General features: G+C 44.7%; 1 protein-coding gene across 2 annotated transcripts in view; it reads right to left on the minus strand.

Annotated features, from left to right (window-relative positions):
* GABBR2 (gamma-aminobutyric acid type B receptor subunit 2) overlaps positions 1–17,558 on the minus strand; it is a 280,913-nt gene that overhangs the window by 146,458 nt on the left and 116,897 nt on the right. The gene's annotated exons all lie outside the window — the stretch shown is intronic.

Below are 17,558 nucleotides of genomic sequence, written 5' to 3' on the forward strand. Positions count from 1 at the left end.
TAACATAACATCATAGAAAAAGAAGTTGGGAAGAGATGTGCACAATCAGCTCCCACCAGCTGATACCCACCAACTCCAACATACCACTGGGCGCAGTTCGCCAAGTGTGATACAGCAAGGGTCAGAATGGCCTTCTTCCCCAGTGAGGACCACGGTGAGTGCAGCTCCATGTGGGCTCCATGCATTTTGGGGTGCTGGGGAACAAAGATCTGGCAATAGGATGCTGAGAGGTCTCTACCAGCGGCTGTGGGTACTGAATGTCACCAACGAGGCCATGGCACCAGACCTAACAAAGACAGGACCCTGAAATGACCCTGCGATATCTCCAGGGACACAGAGGAAAGACTAGGGAAATTATGGAAGGGGAGTGTAGGTCTTGAGGTCACACTGTTCTGCAAGTTGGGGCAGCACACAGGGAGGGTTTTTTAATGTTGGTAAAACCCCAAGTGTAGACCTAGGCTGCAATGATCTCTGACCATTAGCATCATGTCTGCCTTGACGAACTACGAGCACCTGAAGGGCCAGGCTTGGATCAGATCTGCCCCTCACTCTTTGTGTTCTGTTTTTAATGAGCATTTGCCAAACATCTTTCTGAACCCGGTCCTTGCTTCTGCATGGTGGAGTTCTTTCCTGCGAGATTAGGAAGAGTGGCTGCGCCATCCCATTTTCTCTGAGCTGCTGTGTAAAATTTAAGATTATCCAGATGCTTAAAGTATGCAAAATACTGTATAGTCTGTAGATGCATTTCTTTAATTTAGTCTTGTAATGTTCACAGTATATATACCTTAAGAACCATTCAGTTCAAAATGGGAAGTGATTGCATTACAAGTCCATCCTCGATCATTCCCTCTGCTCTGTCTGAACAGGTCGAAAACCAAGTCCCATCAATTTCCTCCTGAAATGTGCCTTGAATCCACCTGCTGCTGTCTCTACCAGCTCTCACTGCCATGGTTGGTACCAGCCTCCTTGCAATTGCTCTTGCTTCCCTCTAATCTGTCCTTCCTTCCACAGTCAGTGGAAGCTTCTTAGAAAACAGTAATCAGGTTGTTCCCTTGCGAGACATTCTTCCATGGGATCACACTCGTCTTAGTATAACAGGTCTGACATGATCTGGCCTCCAGGCTCATCTCCTCTCACTCTCTCTACTCCAGCCACATTGGCTTTCTTTTGCTTCCTCAAAGGTGCCACACTTTCCCTCACCCCAGGACCTTGGTACTTGTTCTTCCCTTTTCTGGTAGTGCCCTTCCACCTTTTTTGCCTGGTTAGCTCCCATTTGTTCTTCAACCTCAACTCAAGGTCACCCTCAAGGAAGTCTTTTCTGATCCCCGGCCTAGGTCTGATCTCCATGTTACATGCACATCCCGTAACTTTCTTCCAGAACATTTTCTGCCATTTATATTTAAATAGTTATTCAGGTGATGACCTGTTTTTGTCTGCTTCCTCCTGGGTACAGAGATCACATATGCCCTGTTCATGTTGTACCCCGGCACCCCACCCCATGCCTCTCATGCTATAAGTGGCAGTGCATGGCTGTAGAAGAAATGAATGAGCAAAAGGAAACAGCCATGTCTCTGTGGTTGTGCCAGGTTTCTGCATGTGGTCTCGTCACTGATGATACAAATTCCATTGCTTAGAAAGGGCATTTTATTTGTTCTGGGACAAGTTAATTTTTTTTCCACTGTAAATATCTGATTTCACCTGTCATTTAAGAAAAAAAAAAAAAGTGCTATGCCTGAGGTATGGCTTGTTTTCTTCTCCCACTACGGATCCCTCAATCATCCGCAATACCTTACAGTTTGTTATGTACTTTCCTGATTTCATCTTCAGGGCAACCTGGTGAGGGGTGCTGGCCATTGGTCACACTTTGCAGAAGAGAATGCAAATATGAGAGACTTCTCTGAGGTCACCAGCTGTTAAGACATCGGGGATAACATGCAAACCTAGGTCTGTGGACTCCACACCAAGTGGCTTTTCTGCCACACCAAGTGACCTTTCTGCCACACCAAGTGACCTCTCCCAGCATGCTCAATGAGTCACCCAAAGGAAATAACATCATTTCACTTTTGTCCAGCATTTTGCTTAAATACTTTCAGAGTCATTTTTGCAACTGGAACATCTCTCAAAGGGGGAAAAAAAAAAACTAGTTCATCACAGTAATCAAGTCTGTCATAGAGGATGTGAGATGATGTTTGAAAATATAATCCTATGAACATCAGAACTGACAACTCTGAAACATCTCTAGGCTAAATCTACTAATCACAGTCTTTAGCATTCAGGTTGGCACTCACATGGGTCGGTGTGATACATTTCACAGCAGAAATGCCCTAACAAGGAACTTTCTCAAAGAGTAGCTGGGTAGAGGACAGCTTTTAATGAGGCCCAATCCCTGAAAGGGTGAAGTGTGAGTAAAGAATAAAGGCATTAGATGAAACGTGTATTTCCATGAGTCAGATGACAAGACGGTTCTCGTGTCAGAAAATGCAGCACACACTTTCTGGAGGTCAGGACCCCACAGAAAAGGAGTCAAGACATCAAGGCCATTGCCTCTGAATATTCTTCCAGAGAAAATGTGCTTTGATTAGAACGAAGCAGACATGTGAGCTGAAATTACCTCACCTAGGCCAGCTGTTCACACACACACTCTGCCTCAATCACCCACCTACCCACCCACCAACCCATCTACCCATTTGTGTCTATCCACCCACCTGCCTATCTACCTGCCTGCCATATAGCCATCTACCAGTCCATCTATGTATACATCCGTCTACCCACATATCTATCCATCCATCCATCCTCCATCCATTCATCCATCTATTTCCGTCCCTTCATCTATATCCATTCATCCAACCAACCAACCAGTCTTTCCTTTATATCTATTATGTGTAAAGACCTGAGGAGACATTGAAGAGGTAGGGAGCAGGGGTGATGATAAAAGTGCCTCTGAAGCATCTGTTCATTTACCATCAGCTGAAACTCAACACAGGCCAGACCATGTGCTAGCAACTGAGAAAAGAGAGATGAATCTCAGACCCTACCCTCAAGGAGTCAGTGGTGGAAGTCTCTACTATAAAGCTAACCAATTACTTAGAGTCAAAATGCTTGCAAAAATGGGACACATGCAAGGATTTCTACATTGTGCTGCTGGGGTCCAAGGGCCATGTTTCAAAGGCCACCAGAGCTTGACTCTGGCCTTTTCAGTGGACACCCACTCCCTGGCCTACCATCATTTTTTATTACTAAAAACATGGGAATGAGGTGCAAGGGAATTAAACAAAAAGGCTATTAACCCTATCACAAAAACCTCGTGTGTAAAAGCACAGTACTGTTTGCTGCTTTGGTGACTACACAAGCCGGCCAAAAGAATCGATATTCTGCTATTGGTGGGTCTCTCTCCCTCCCTCTCTCTCTCATTCACTTTCCCACTCTGTTCTGAATCATTTCTTAACCTTTTAAGGGCACAACCACAGTGGTTTTCAAGACAAAGATAAAGCAATAAGGAGGTCACCGTTTCCCAAACCTCATATGTGCCACCCTCATGATTTTCACAGTATCCACCCGCCATCTGTACTTGCCTTTACTAAATATCTGCCTTTTAAAAAACTCAAAAAGAATCCATATCTTGCTACCTTAAATGCTAGTTATATTTTTACAGTGTACATTAAAATAAACACACAACTATAGAAACAAAGAGAGTGGGTCTGGGTACCAGCTATCACGGCCCCTCTTGGGTACCCATGGCTCTGTTAGGGGAGGTGCACCCTTGCCAGGCTGTCCTCCAGGGCCCTCCCTGGCTGAGATTACCTGAAGGCTCAGACCCACGTTTGCTTCGAAGACTTTGCTTCCTCTTTGTTACTGTAGAAATTTGTTTGCTATTTTTTTTTTTTTTTTTTTTTTTTTTTTTTTTGAGTCAGGAGTCTCACTCCGTCGCCCAGGCTGGAGTGCAGTGGCACACTCACAGCCACCCCAGTGTCAACCTGCAGGGCTCCGGCGATCCTTCCACGTCAGCCTTCCAAGTAGCCGGAACTACAGGCACACACTACAGCACCTGGCTAATTTTTGATTTTATTGTAGAGATGAGGTCTCACCAAGTTGCCTGGGCTGGTCTCGAACCTGCGGCAATCCACTCACCTCGGCCTCCCAAAGTGTTGGAATTACAGGCTGAGCCACTGAGCCTGGCCATGTTATTCCTTTTATTATTATTTTCTAATCTAAACATTTGTTTCATCACCTCTGGGGCACGACTCCTTCCACTAGTTGAAAAGTTAAGCCTGCTTCCATTTTTTCATTATAACTATGGAATAAAAGAAAAAAACCTATGAAAATCAATTTATTTGAAGGGGCAATGTGCCTTCTTAAAACTCAAGTTTGTAAAAGTTCCCCTTCTGTGCCCATCTTGAATTATGCAATGTAGTTATGCACCTCATAATGACATTTAGGTCAATGACAGACTGCATATACAATGGCAATTCTGTAAGATTACAATGGGGCTGAAAAATTCCTTTCAGCTAGTGAAGTCATACCTGACATGATTTTGTTGGTTGCTAATTTTTAAATCAAAAGGGATAGTTAGCGAAGTCTTCCAAGGAATATATTGATACATAGCTGTGTACATGATGAATATGAATACTCATAAATCACACACTTAGGGATATAGGTGCATGTGCATGCATGCATGTGTGTGTGTTTGTTAATGTGCATATGAATGTGAATGTGAATTACCAAAGATGGCAAGAGTTGCAAAACTGAAGCAGTGACATGGGGACCTACCAACCCCAGAATCTCCTGGACAATTAATTATAGGTACTTCAGGGTTTGGAGGACTGGGAAGCTGGTATCCAAATGCATTCTCCCTCATCATCCTCGCACTAATTTAGCACATACTATGTTCTAGGCATGGCACTCAACGTGTCTAAATCCCTATAATCTTTACAACTTTTTAAGGTGGGCCCTGTTGTTGTCTATAGGGGTCAATGGGGCCTCTGTTCAGCTTACCACTTTAGGCCAAATTACCATCCCCCCCACTCAGCTCCTGAGAATACTGTATACCAGGGGTTCCAGCCCAGTCCCATACTGGGAATCACCCTCCACCACGGGGGATTGTCTTACCCAAGGACAAAGGATGCATGCCCTCCTAGGGCCTAGGGCCTAGGGCCCAGCCAACCAATGACTGGCTGATAATAGGCACTAGTGCCCAACCTCTGTGCATCCCAGTTCCAGAACTCCCTGTGAATCAGTCGCTACCTCAGTTGCAGCCACATTGCTGTCAGTTGCTTGCTATGCCAGTCCTGCCACCTTTACTTTCTTACCCATGTACTTCAGAACATTCGCTCCAACAAACCTGCATGCAGTGATCTGTTTCAGAGTCTATTTACAGGGAGCCTGATCTAAGACACTATCCCTGTTTTACAGACAGGAAAATGATATGCAGAGAGAGTAATTTCTTGCCCAAGTTTACCCAGTTAACGAGTGGAGCCAGGATATGAACCTAGAAGTCTGTCTCCAGAGCTCATGCGCCTAACCATTTCACATCTTTTAGGAAGACAAAGGTGGGCACTCCCCAGCAATCCCTTCCTCACTATGTCCCTACTAATCCCCTTTCCACAGTTTACTGTGTTGCGACCAGACTCCAGGTCTTTACTTGCAAGTTACTACCGGTTTAGACAAGAATTCTAGGAAGCTCGGATCCCACTGAGAAAGAAGATGGGGTGGGGGTGGGGTGGGGGGGGATGTGTGTGGGGGTGTGCTGATAGTTAGAATTCCATGAGAAGGTGATTCTTCCAAGGTCCTTCACCCCTCACTCAGGGGTGGTAATCAGTCAGGTGGGCACAGAGTGTCACATCCAGTGTGTCTAAGTAACCTCTGTGTAAGCAAACATAGGCAAGGCCAGTGTCCATCAGGGCTCAAAGCTGTGCCATCTTGTTGCCTGGAGTTTATGTCAGCTGTCTTTGCCTGATCTTAGAAGACTTCTTTTCTGCTTAGCAGGCACCCAAGCGAATGTACCTTGACACACATACACCAAGGGGGTATCTGGCCTCACACCAGGAGAAATGCCTGTGGTGTATCGCAGAGCTCTTCAGATTAGTTTTTCATGCAGGTTCTGAATATATCTTTGAGTATTTTTCTCAACAGTGGTGATATCACTAAAGTTTAATTATGGTATTTACTTTAAAATATTTACTTGCTATTTATATTTTCAATATTTTAAAATGCATAGCTGGGTGCAGTGGCACATGCCTGTAATCCCAGCACTTTGGGAGGCCAAAGCAGGAGGATTGCTTGAACCCAGAAGTTTGAGACCTGGGTTTTGGGCAGGAAAACGAGAGCTCATCTCTACCAAAAAAAAAAAAAAATTAGCTGAATGTGGTGGCATATGCCTGTAGTTCTAGGATGCTGAGGTGGAAGGATCGCCTGAGCCCAGGAGATCAAGGTGGCCCTGAGCCATAATCTTTGTGATCATGCCACTGAACTCCAACCTGGAAAACAGTGAGACCCCAGACTCAAAAATAAATAAATAAGTGAAAATGCACATTCTTAGGTTTCCATATGCAAAGGCACCCAGACTTTTGCTAGACTGGTTAGGGGCAGCTTGCAAATCCAATGATTTCCCTCTAGTGTTGGCAAACTACTTAAGATATCTTTGAAAGTACTTAAAAATAAATATACAGCTAAATAAAATTAGTTCTCCTATAATAAATAATAGTTTTTAAATGATCACATCTAATGGGGAGTTATTGTACACAGGTTTAATTTGGGATGTGAGAAAGTTCTGGAGATGGAAAGTGGTGATGACTGCACAAGGCGAATGTGCTAATGCCATTGAATTTGTACACTTTAAAATAACTAAAATGGTAAACTTTATGTGGTGCCTCTTATATCACAATTTTAAAATGATAGGGTTAAAAAATTTGAGAACCATTGCCATAGAAAAAGTTTTATAAAGCGAGAGACCAAAATGAATGGTCAAGAAATTAAAAAACCAAATAGATCACATCTGAGTGTGGAGTATCCCATGGGTCTGTCAAAGTGATGTGTTATAGGTGACTTTAATTTCTTTTTGGTATTTGCCCGTACTTTTTATATTTACTACAAAGGACATGTATTATTTTAATAATCCTAAATAGAAATGTACATGTTCTTTTAAACTACATGGATAAGTAAGAACACATCAAGTGAGGTTATCAAATGCTGTCTACCCTCCCAACCAGGGAAAAGTGAGTAAAACCTAAGAGTCTCTTGCATTGCTGGCTGGCCAAAGGGAGATATGTGAGGTGTCTGCAGCCATAGGAGAGGAGCTCATGGACAGTGACTGGCCCAGAAATGAGGGGTTGGGGTCTGACCTCTGCCTTGTCTCTTTTTTTTTGAGTTGGAGTCTCACTCTGTCACCCAGACTGGAGTGCAGTGGCCGCTCCCGGCCACCGCAGTCTCGCCTGCTGGGGTCCGGCGATCCTTCTGCCTCAGCCTTCCAAGTAGCTGGAACTACAGGCGCGCGCTACCACGCCCGGCTAATTTTTGATTTATTGTAGAGATGAGGTCTCGCCAAGTTGCCCAGACGGGTCTCAAGCCTGCGGGCTCAGGCAATCCACTCACCTCAGCCTCCCAAAGGCACGGGATTACAGGCTGAGCCACCGAGCCCGGCTTACCTTGTCTCTTACTCAGCAGGCTACTGAGGGCCACAGAGCCTCCCCTGGAAAGTGGGGTGGTAGGAAGTGTGAATTGCAATGGTTTACTTCCACTTGTCCTCTGGCTGGGATTCTTTTGACGAGCTCTTTTATAGATGTAGGATCATAGTTAAAAGGGAGGGTCAAAAGTGAGCCTGCTTGTGTCCAAGTCCCGGCTTCTTTACTCACTAGCTCTGTGACCTTGGGTAAGCTATTTAACCTCTCCAGTTGAATTAGAGGGGTACATTACTTAGTCCTCTAATTCACTAACCTCTCACCTGCAAAATGCTGATAATTATGTCTACTTTGCAGGATGGATGAGTTTGCTAGGACTGCCGTAACAAAGTACTGCATGCTGGGTGGCTTAAACAACAGACATTTAGTATCAGTTCTGGAGGCTAGAAGTCTCAGTAGGTCACTTTTCTCAGAGAGCTGTGAGGGAGAATCAGTCCCCTCCCAGAGGTTTATTGGCAGTTGTTGGCAATCCTTGGTTTGTAGAAGCACCGTCCCTGTCCCTGCTCCCGCCCCTACCTCTGTCTACACATGGAGTTCTCCCTATGTGGTGTGTCTCCAAATTCTCCCTTTTTATAAGGACACTAGTTACACTATCTTAACTAATTACATCTGCAACAACTCTTATTTCCAAATAAGGTCCCCTTCTGAGGTAGAGTTTAGTGTGTAGATTTCTGGGGGGACACAGTACAACCCGTAACAGAGGATAGAGTGGGGATTAAGTGAAATGATACATCTAAGAGCTTGGCATAGTACCTAGCATATAGTGAACACTCTAATGGGGAGTGAGCATACCTAGTATCATGACATCCATCATATTAATTGTTACTGTGACCATCATGTCACTGGCTCCTTTTGGGAAGCCTCCTCTTTGTCTGTTTCTCCCAGAGCCAAGACAGAGCCTGCACACATGGCTTCTGCTGGAGCTCTCATAGGATGATACACTCCCCCACACTGCCTTTCTTAAGGAAATAGCTATTTTTTCCTTGACTTGACAAAGTCAAACTTGCAAGGTTTGGAAGGCTAGGCATCAATTCAAACAAATTGCTAAACCACATTATTTTGATCTTTCAAATTTATCTGACAGCAGAAGGAGTGGGTTTCTTTCCTGTAGTTGTGCATTGTCTGCAGTCTCTTGTAATTGTGTTTAAATAAATGGGGGAAGGGCAGCCAGGCAACGCCTATGAACACAAGATTTTGTGACACCTGTGTTTAGAGTCAGAAGACCTAGTACGTGGTTCTGAGCTAGGTTCACCGGTAATGCACTGTGGGACCCTGACATAGGGACTTTGCCTCTCGAAGCTGCTATTTTCTAATTCATTCAATCAACACACATATTTTTGGACTAGGAGCTTGATCTCATAGACACCAGGAGTACAGAGAGAAGCACAGGTCCTACTGTTGAGGGACTCACATGTTCACTGCCAGTGGGAGGAGGCAGATGACACACAAATAACCCAGTGCCGAGGGGCACCATACCATCCACCGCTGTTTCTGTGGGGAGAATGACCCCTGCTCTCCCTCAGATACACCTCACCTGCTTGTGCTGACTGCACGTCCCTCGGGGGCAAAATCTTCCATCCTATTCCTCCTGCTTGGCCCTGGTCTGGCTTACCAGAGGTGTGGGGAATGCCTGTTGAATGCACTGATTGTCTAAATGGTTCAGAATATGAACTTTGAGTCAGCCAAACATGTTAACCTTGAGTAAACACTCAGTACCTGTAGGATCCTGGGTAAGTCATTCATCTTTGCTAATCCTATTTCTTTCATTTATGACGGTCATAAATTATTTAAATCATTCATTCATTAAACGAGTATTTATCAGGCCCCTATTATGTCCCAGGCACCTGGTTCTAAGCCTTAGAGATACAGCGGAAAACAAAACAGATAATGTATCAGTCAAATAAGCAGGATGTCAGATGGGGGTGGTAGCTACTGTGGAGATGAACGGACGGGAGGTGGGGGAAATGGGCAAGGGGGTTGCAGTTTAAACTAGAGTGTCAGGAAGACCTCTGGGGAAAGGAAAGAGGAAGACAGAGACAGGCATGAGGGAGTCAGCCAGATGTGGCCCACTGGGAGGAGCGTTCCTGGCACTGCAAATGATGCATCCCCCTGGCTGTTCTGAGCATCACATTTGATTATGTGAGAAAAGTGCTTAGAATGCTTCCTGGGATACAGTAGGAGCTCATTAATTGATAGCTATTATTAGCATTACGTGAATCAATGTAATTGCACTGAGGAAGGAAGATGGGAGAGACTATAAATGCATTCTGTAAACAGGGCAGTCACACAGCAAGGATTAGTATTATTATAGTTGTTGTTTATTACTAGCAATTACCTCTGGAAAATGTTCCTGACAACCCGAAGTCACAGAGGGCCCATCAGCAACTTGTTGTCTCCCTCAGGCCCTGGGATTTGAGCCCCAGAGAGATGCTGAGAGGAGAGATAAGAGATTAGGAGAGGGGTACAGGATGGGTTTCTCTGCAGCTGCAGGAAGGAAGCAGGGAGATAGCCCCCCCCAGAACACATGCACACAGACAGACACTCGACCTGTGTGAATTACTGACGCCAGTTATCACAGCAAGAATTTGGGATTTGCTATTAGCAGATTCAAGAAATCTAAGTCCTGTTAATACTTCTGTTGTCAGTTCTGATTATTTATTGGACTGAAAAAGTCTTTGTAGTTTATAGATGCCTGGAAGGCAACAGAGTAGAAAAATGTGATTGAATTTTTCAATCATGTGTGAATTTAATCCAGCAAAGTTAACTAGAGGTTACAAGTGATTACTAAGCTTTACCAGGTATAAAGGGCTAGGTGAAGAAGGTAGGGATCAGAGAAAGGAAGAGCTGTGACCCAGCAGTTCTGGGAGGTAGTAATTCATTGGAGGAGACAAATACGGCTCTCCCACGAGCTGACTGCAGCAGGCAGGGGTGCAGGCAAAATGCACCAGAGTATGAGGGAGAAGGGTCCAGAAGCCTCATAGGGGGAGGCAATGGGGGAGGGTTGGTTTTAAATTTAACACATAAGATAATGATTATAGCAGAAATTTCCTCTTGAAAATGCTTAAATTTCCCATAAAGATACATGAGTATCTTTGATTGGGTCCCCATAAGCAAAGCCCAGGATGGGGAATCACATGTCAGTGATTTGTTAAGGATGTTTCTCTCAGGAGAAATCTGTAAGGGAGAAAGGAAAAGGAAGAGGCCAAGCCATCTGAAGTGGCTTCAGATGAAGGCTTGCCTCAGCCTAATCCTGTGGGGTGCCCTGGAGGGTAGATTGTACCGGGTGTTGCACCAGCATGTCAGCACTGCTGCAGGGAGAGGGGCTGGGTGTAATTCCCAGGCACCGCCTGGTCAGGAGGCACCAATCACCTACTCCCTCAGGGAAGGCTGCAGGAGTGAGCCATCAGCAGGGGCACCTGCAGCAACTGGGGGATGGGCAAACCTAAGCAAAGCCCTGAGAGAGCCCAGGAGATCTGGGTGGGGCACTGACTGCATCTGCTGCGGTTAGCTTTTGTGTATAGTGCTGAGTGGTGGTAATTCACAGGGCCACTGGAGCTTGGCTGGCACTGAGCTAGTCCAAAGGGAGGAACAGGAGGGAGGTCTGAGAGCACACACCTTCCACATTAAGGTAGTTTTCAAATCCCTAGAGGGAATGGCAGCAGGAGAGACTCAAAAGTGATCTTGCTTACAGGCAAGGTTCACTTGGTTCTGTTTTGACATTCAACCACTACAGACTTCACACAAGAAAACAGATGTGTTTCTTGCTGAGAGAATTCCACGAGATTATATATATGAGACAGAATGGCACCCAGCAAGTATATGGTGATTGTCTTCTGGATTCAATTCTGAACATTGCTTGATTAGACCCACATAAACTCTATTCTTTGAAAGTCACTGTCATAATAGCACTAGTAATAATAATAGCAATAATGACGATGTACTTAGTGGGTGCTAGACACTATTGTTATTTTTCACAACAGTGCTTTGAAAGAAGAAACATTTTCTTCCATTCTATGGATGAGAAAAAACTGAGGCACAAAGAAGTAAATAACTTCCCTGAGGTCACACAGCTCTAAGAGATACACTGTGGCCTCTTTTTGTCTGACTTTTCACATTTGCCATTGGTATTCTAGTTCAATGGTCTATTTCATCTGAGTTTGCGGGTTGGGCCGGTTAGCCAGAGAATGGAGGGTGAGAGATTAGGGTCTCAAGTCAGCTCCTATATTACATTTGTGTACGATGTAATTTTATTGGAACTAACAGAGTCTGGGATGTGGTGGGGGTAGTGGGGTACAGAGGAAGTTCTGGAAAGTTTTGCTGTTGGCTCTAGGTGGCAGCTGAGAAAGGCTCATGAAAGAGGGAACTCAGACTAGGAAGCAATGTGTGACATCAGGAGCTAGCATGGGGTCACTGGGACAAACCTCGTTTTCTAGGCACCTGGGAGACACATCACACTTGGACTATTTCAGAGCTTCTGACAAGTGATAACAATGAAACAGCAGGATCATGATAGTCTGGGGGGTGGAGACGTGACTAGTAGAATGACCAGCCCCAGAAGTTATCAAATCCTGGATTGGTAGAGTTTTTCCTATTTCTGTATGGAGTTTCTAGTGCTCTGTTTCTTGTCTCAAATTTCTTAAAAACATCTAGGGACTAAACGATGATACCAAATACAAGATGCAAATATGTGGCTGGCCTCAAATTCAACCTAAAAAACATCTAAGGACTAAATGATGATATCAAATATGACACAGATGTGTGGCTCAGGGGCGGTCTGAGCTGAGTTTCTGCACTGGGTAATAAAACCAGGACTCCAGAAGATCAGACAAGCAGGAGAGATGGGCCAACTCCAACAAGATGAAGTTTAATGTAGTTGTGTGTGTGTGAAGTTCTCTGGATAAAAAGAATCAACTCCACATCAGGATCACAGTAGGACTACACAACTGTGGATGTAAAATCAGGAAGGGTTTGAGCCAACATTGTGAGCTCCCCTGGGATGAGGAATCTGTTGCCTCTCTCCAGCTACCTAGTTTGACTGTACTTGGAATTCCAACCAAGCTGTGTTTACTCTATGATGTCTTTTTTTTTTAACTTAAAAAGTTGATTGGAGGGAGCGCAGTATTTGAGTCTTAGTAGAGATAATTTTTTTAAAATCTTGCATAAAAATCTTTAAGGGACACACAGGCTAAGGCTGGATTCCTCTTCACAAAAGCAAATAGATCAATAAATTCTGCAAATCACCATCTGCAGTTCTTTATGCCCTTGGTGAGGTCAGTTAGAACATAGCCACGAGAGGTGAAGCGTCTGACCTTAAGGGTGCCGGCCTCTCCTGACAGATGCTGCACTGAGATGTTCAGATCCACAGTTGGTTGAGAGAGGTTGGGCGGAGGATGGAGGATGGCTCTATTATTTGGAGGAACTTATGGGTCTCCCTCTTTCCAGTTGTGATCGCTTCTGCATGGGGTCTACCCACTGGGAATGAGGGGCAATCACAGGAAACAATTGAGCAAGAATGGAGCCTTCTTCACCCAATTAAAGATACTCCCCAGGAGCTTCTTCAGTTCTCTATGGCCAAATACTCCTTGAAGCCTTATGCCTCCCCCATACCTGGTGTACATCCCTCGAGGAACTCACTGGAAGAAACATGGGTTTCATTGTCATAGAGTAAAATGAGGTTCTATTCATTTAGCCTGTCATAGGCACAACAAACTCCTTTTAAAAGACAGAGGAAACATTTGCCAAAGGGAGTACACAGATGGCCAGAGCCATCATACCTTAACCTGACATACCCAAAGGAGCTGTCTGCTTTGAGACCTGGGAGGTTACCCCTGTTTTAAGAGACTGGAGAGTGGGAAGAATTTAAAAATGATCACCCCCAAAACTTAAGGCTTTGATGTTGACCCCAGGCATGTTTTGAAAGTTACAGTCTCCTGGCCATGAATTCAGTACATCTTTGTGTTTTGAAAAGTTATGGTCTCCTGGCCATGAATTCAGTACACCTTTGTCAGGAAAACCTAATTAGAGGAGTCTGTTAAGCACAGCACACTGACATGTTGAGGCTTGGAGATGGGGGCCTGTCATTGCTTGCATCCTTGCTCCCAGCACATGGCACAGAGGGGAACCCAATGGACGGCTGCCTTGCAATTACTGATATAGTGAGTTTTGCTTACTGAGCAGCAGGAAAATTGAGGTTGGCTCCTTGGTCTTTACTCTAGGAGAAATACAGTCTTCCAGGGAACTTGGGTAGACCTTGAATACTGCCCAGGATTTATTCCCCATCTGCATGTCCATCTCCCCACTAAATGGGGGGCTCCCAAGTGCGGGGACTACACGTTTTTCCTCTCTCTACTCCACACACCCACTGACAGGTATAAAACCAATAAGTGTGTGTGTGTGTTAGTAAGCAATTCTCAAAGCTACTATTTAAGAATCACCCTGACTGCTTATTCAAATATCTTTATGGAAATACGGCTTTACCAAAAGTCCCCTGAATCAGAAGTTATGGGGTAGGGCAAGGGAATCTGAATTTTTCATGAAGCTCCTTGGGAGATTTTCACACATATAGATAGAAGTTTAGGAATCATTGCCCGAGGTGACTTCTGCTGAGCTGGGTTCCAAGCCTTTATTTCTTTCAGAAAAGAAGATTCTCAGAATGTCCTGGACTTTTGAGACCTAACTAGCCAATTCTAGCCTGAGTTTCCCGGCCGCATGTTTGGCAGAAGAGGGGCATCCAGGTGGGGAAGTTCCCTGAGACTCCTAGACCATGGAGAGGTAGTCCCAGGGCTGAACATCAGAACTGTGCACTTGAGGAATCAGAGATGGATGGCACCCACAAGTCTCCGGTGTGCAGGTGGGGACGTGGAATCCCATTTCAGTGTTCCCTGAGAAGGGCAGCTGGGCACGGAGCTCCCAAGAAGATAAAATGGAGCTGGGCTAAACTTGAGCTAAGCTGGATTCCCAATCTGGGATGCATGGAAGAAATTTCTTCATCAACATGCCAACCCAGAACCACAGGCCCAGCTCTCAGTAGAGAGTGTGCACACTGCATCAATTGAAATCGAGTCATGGATGTAATTAATTTAATGTGTTTAAATGATTTCCCATATAGTAAACATGCTGAATGAGAGGGACCCAGAAGAAAGTGTCTGCCTGAGAGAGGAAAAATGGATACTGTGTGTGCTGTATAATGAAAACCCTTCAGCAAATGGAAAATGCTTTAATTCATTTCCAACCCCCGTGTTCCTTGCCTTCCTAACTCGTTATTTATAGCCGAACTTGGCCTTCTGTGGTCTCCTTGGACCACAGAGACACTTTTTATTTTGTCAGAAGACATCCTTTTTTCTGTGACCAGAAGACAATTTTAATGAAACCTGTCTACAACCCAGTGACAAGCACCTATTAATATGTGACAAAGGGGATAAGGAGGAAGGTAAAACAAAGTGCAGAACTGTTCACTGCTGCAATCTTTCTCCACTAAAGGGACCACTGCACAGAGAAGGGAGATGGTATCGAGTGGGTGGAGGCAGGACTGGCTCTGGCAAACCATCTTACTGAGTGACTTTGAAGGAGTCACCTTCCCTCTCTGGACATTGGACACTCATCCACACCATGAGAGCATTGACTTCAAGGCTCTTTAAGACCACTTTCAGTCCTGATATTCGCTGAATTATGAATCACAAACTGGAGCAGATGTTAAAAAGAAACTTGTCTTCAAGCCATGGAGAGTGGTTCAGGCAGTCTTATCTAATTGCTCATCAAGTAGGGATTATGTATTATTTGACTTAGATGAAAGGGAGCATTTAGAAGTGGTTATAAATGACCTCCAACTTAGATCTATCAGCCATCTAGGCAAAATGCTGAGTTCTAGGATTATGAAGGACGACAAAATGCTTCCTAGATTCTGTAGCTCTCTATTTATCCGTTTCAACTTTGAATACCATGAATTCTACTAACTAAGAAAGGATGAAGGATGGCCTGAATAAGTATACCTATGTTCTGAAATAGTCCTACCACAATGCTACCCGTGGGATGCTGGGAAAATCCCAATCTTCTCTGAATCTCAGTTTGTGACCTTGTATGATGAGCAGAAAGGACTTTGGAGGAATTTTGTTGGGTGTCCTGTCCAACCTTTTTGAGGGAGGGGTCTCAGGGGCTGCTAGGGTGGAGAGGGACTTCAGGAAGAGGGGTCTGAACAGGCAAGGCTCTGAACTCTTCCTGTGTTCAATTGAGAAGTTCCTCTTTAATGTGTTTTATATACCAGACTCCACGTGAGATTTCATAACAAGGCGTTCTGAGAATAAAAACAATTTTTTAAAGCTACTGGTCTGAGGAAAGCTGTTAAAGTTTCCAGCCTGAATCTAGGCTGTGCTATAAAAATGGACCTTGCCAATAACTATATGGAGGCTTTACTTCTGAACCGTGGGAGGACATCCCGGCGCCTTTAGTCCAGAATGGATCTACTCAAGGATTTTGGAAATCTATTTCTTTTCAGTGCCCACCCCCTATCCCCTTCCTGCCCCCCACCACCCACAGCCATGGTTCTCAAACTCTGGCATACATTAGAATCACCTGGAAGGCTTTTTAAAACACAGATAGCTGGGCTCTGCTCCTTGAGATTCTGATTCAATGGGCCTAGGGAGTAGCCTGAGAATGTGCATATCTAACAAGCTCTCAGGTGATGCTGATCACACATTGAGAATGGGTGGCCTAAAAGATAGAGGCCAGTCTCCTTAGCTTCACTCTCTACAGTTGGATCCCAACTTACCTTCCCAGCTCCATCATCCACCTTCCCAATGTCCTGGGCCCAATTAATTGTCCTCCCCTCCCCACTTACATTTCTTCCTTGCTCCCTGTGTTCCATCAGGGAAGATCCAGCCCCCTCTCTGCATGTCTAACTCCTACCCACCGTTCAAGGCACACCTCAAGGCACACTTCCTCCAGAATGCCTTCCCTAACTTTTTAACCAAAGGCCACAGAAAGCCCTCCAGGCTCATATAGTTTCTTCCATAGTACGGAGCACTTTTAACCTCTCCCCGACAGTTTTGTACAGGTCTCACTTCTGTATCTGGGCCACAGGCTCTGGAACTGGGAGCCCGTCTTACCTTGGCATCCATACCCCTGTCCACACCCTCGGCACCTGCACAGGTCCTGGTCTACCAGATCAACAACACAAGCCTGAGCACACACATGCACGGATATGTACTTTCAAGAAACGTACCAACCAGCTCATCTTACCCACTCCTCTTAATTCCCCAAGACAGGCCGACTCTACTCTGACTCTTTAAATTAGAACAGAGGACAGCACTTTAGCCCACTCAACCTATTCTTCAGACAAAATTTCCATACTTTCTGGGAGCGGAGTCAGTGACAAGTACATCATGAGACATAAATAACTACCACTTGGGTTGATACCAGAAGGTACTGTAATGCAAAAATTAAGAGCTAGACCCAGGTTCAAACCCCACTCGCCTCTGATTAGCTGTAGTACTTCAATGCTCTGGGCTCCAGTTTCCTCACTTTTATGGAAATAATAGCAGAACCTACTTCCTTGGGGTGACATAAGCATGCAATGTGATATTATTAAACATAACAATAGCTAGCATTTACTGAATGTCTGCTATGCACCTAGCACTGAGCACACGTTCTTGAGTCTGATCTACATAAAGTACTTAGCACAGTGCCTAGCACATAATACACATTTGAGAAATATTAGCCATTATCATCATTGCTTATTTTCCCAACTTCCATGCAAGGCATATATTATTATTCCCATTTCTCAGATGAGAAACGTGAGGCTCAGAGTAAGTAGTCTGCTCAACAAATATTAGCAATTTGTACTATGTAATGGATAATCTGTATGACTAACTTGTGAGGTAGGTAGTATTC

Source organism: Carlito syrichta, unplaced genomic scaffold (genome assembly GCF_000164805.1).
Source record: "Carlito syrichta isolate Samal-C Ts95f unplaced genomic scaffold, Tarsius_syrichta-2.0.1 Scaffold288168, whole genome shotgun sequence".
In the NCBI taxonomy this organism is placed as follows: Eukaryota; Metazoa; Chordata; class Mammalia; order Primates; family Tarsiidae; genus Carlito; species Carlito syrichta.